Source organism: Lichenostomus cassidix, unplaced genomic scaffold, assembly GCF_008360975.1.
Source record: "Lichenostomus cassidix isolate B80296 unplaced genomic scaffold, HeHo_3.0 HiC_scaffold_43, whole genome shotgun sequence".
NCBI lineage: Eukaryota > Metazoa > Chordata > Aves > Passeriformes > Meliphagidae > Lichenostomus > Lichenostomus cassidix.
The window spans coordinates 4,053,325-4,055,824 of NW_028147635.1; the positions used below are offsets into that span (position 1 = coordinate 4,053,325).

At 81.3% G+C, this 2,500-nt stretch overlaps 1 non-coding gene across 1 annotated transcript; it reads right to left on the reverse strand.

The window, feature by feature from the left end:
- Nucleotides 1-402: 402 nt before the first annotated feature.
- Nucleotides 403-555, reverse strand: LOC146421237 (5.8S ribosomal RNA). Its single transcript, XR_014848825.1, has one exon. It is a non-coding gene; the product is annotated as a 5.8S ribosomal RNA (ribosomal RNA).
- Between the last annotated feature and the right edge of the window lie 1,945 nt (nt 556-2,500).

Here is a 2,500-nt window from a genome sequence, read left to right on the forward strand (position 1 = left end):
GGCCGCGCCGCGCGTGTCTCTCTCGCTCTGCTCTCTCTCTCTCGCGCGCGCTTCTCGGCGTTTTCGCGCCGCCTCTCGGCTTTCTCTCTCTTTTCGTTTCCCCCGGCCGCCGCCCGGCCTTTACGGCCCGGCCGAGCGGCCCCCGGCCCGAGGACGAAACTCCGCCCCAGCGGCTCGCTCCGGGAGCGGGGAGCTACGGAGCGCTTCCCCGAGTCTGCACTTAGGGGGACGAAGGCCCTCGCGCGGCCCGACGCGACGGACGTCGCGGCGGCCGCGGCCGACGGGCCTGCGAGGCGACCCCAGCCGCGCCGCCGCGAAGGTCGGGAGGGGGGGGTTGGGGAACGCGGGGTGACCCCCGCCCCGCCCCCCCTCCGCCCCCGCGGACGGCGATTGATCGTCACGCGACGCTCAGACAGGCGTAGCCCCGGGAGGAACCCGGGGCCGCAAGTGCGTTCGAAGTGTCGATGATCAATGTGTCCTGCAATTCACATTAATTCTCGCAGCTAGCTGCGTTCTTCATCGACGCACGAGCCGAGTGATCCACCGCTAAGAGTTGTCTGGCTTTCGGCACCCGGACCGCGCGCGCGGAGGGGCCGGGGAGCGCTCGCGCGGTGCGGCGCCCCTTAACGTTTCGGCGAGGGGGCGCCCCCTCGCCGGAGAGACCGTACGAGCACACGGAGGGGAAAAAAAAAGGAACGAGCGGGAAAAGCCACCCGCTGCAACGCTCCGAAAGGCCGGCAGAGGCGGGGGAGCGCGCGCTCCCGACCGACTCCCCCCGCGAGGGGAGACGCCGCGCATCGAGCGCCGTTCTTCGGAGGCGGCCCAGGCGCCCGGGCTCGGCCCGGCCTCCGCGCGGAGGGACCGCGCCGGCGCGCCCGGCCCGGCCGGCCCGCGGAGGGTCGCGACCCGAGCCCGCCCGGCCTCTTTTTCCCTTTCCTGCGGGGACGACGACGCCGGCGGCCGCGTTTGGAGCGGGGGGGGGGAGTGGCGCCGCCGCCGGCCCCCCCCCCGCGCGCGCTCTTCTCTCTCCCTTCGCCCCTCCGCCGGCTCCGCGGAGCGCCGCCGCGCCGCCGCGCGGCCGGCTCCTCCCCGGCGGACCGCGACACCCGCGGCGCGCGCGGCGGACGCCGCCCCGCCGGGGCCCCCGCCCCGCGGGACGAGCCGCCCGCCCGCGGCCGAGCGCCTGCGGCCGGCTCCGCCGCCGACGCCGGAGGCGGACGCCGCCGAGACGCGAGCCGGCGTCGCGAGCGCCCGAGGCCCGCCGGGCGGCGGGACCGCCGCCGTCCCCGGCCGCTCCGCGCGCCCGGGACCGCCGCCGCCGCCGCCGCGGAAGCGACGGGACGGGGGCCCGGGACGGGAAGCGCCCGGCGACCGCCACGGCCGCCTCCCGGCCGACCGTCCCCCACGCCCCGCCGCGGAGGCGGGGAGGGACACCCTACGCCGAGCGGCGACGCCGCCGCTCGGACCCGGGGTCGCCCGCGCTCGCCGGCCCTCCGGCAGCGGAGGGACCGCCGAACGCTCGCCCGGGGCCGGGCGAGCGGTCGAGCGAGGCGGGCGGCGGGACGGCGCCGCCGGCGCGTTCGAGGCCGAGGCCGCCGTCGGAGGGGAGCAGCGCGGCCGCGGCCGGCGCGGCGCCGCGCGCCGAGCCGCCGGCGAGGATCGGGGAGAGATGGAGCGCGGCCGGAGGAAGGGCGGAGGGCGCGCGCCCTCCGCCCACCGCCGCCGCCGTCGTCCGCTTCCAGAGGCGAGCGGGACGGGTCGGCCCCGGGGCCGACCGCGCGAGCGCGCGCGCCGCGGTCTCGCCGCCGAGACCGGGCCGCGGAGAGGGGGGGGCAGGGCGCCCCTCCCCGGCGCGGCGCGGCCGCCCGCGCGCGGGCGGCGGGCCCGCCCGGCGACGGCGACCGCGAGAGAGCGCGCGGTCGGCGGGCGACGGCCGCCACCGCAGGGGATCGGCGGGAGCGACTCCCCACCCCTCGGTGGCGCCGCGACCGCCGGCCGGCGCGCGCCCGCCGCCGCCGCCGCCGCGCGAGCCGCCGCCGCGGCGGAGCCGCGCCGAGCCGCCCGAGTCTTTGAACCTCCGCCCGGGCTCCGCGGCCCCTCGGACCGCCGGCTTCCGCACCGCCCCGCCACCGCGCGCCTCCGGCAGCGTTTGACGACGCCGGGGAGGTCTCGCGCGGCGGGGGAAGGGCGTCGGCCGGGGCTCCGGGGCCGCCGAGACGCGGAGCGCTAGGTACCTGGCCCTGGGGCGAGGGAAACGACCTGGATGGCCCCGCGGGGGTGCCTCCCCCGCTGCCGCCCTCGGGGGAGCGTCCGCCCGCGGGGGCGCGCCCGACATCCGCCGCCACCGCCGCGGCGTCCCGCTCGGGGCCCGGGGGTTCCCTCGGTAGCCCGGCGCCGCGCCCGAGGGGACCGCCGCGGCTCGGGCCGCCCCGCCGGCGCGGGGGGGAAGGCCGCGCGGCGCCCGAGAGCCTCGCGCGCGCGCGGCCCCGGACCGCCCGGA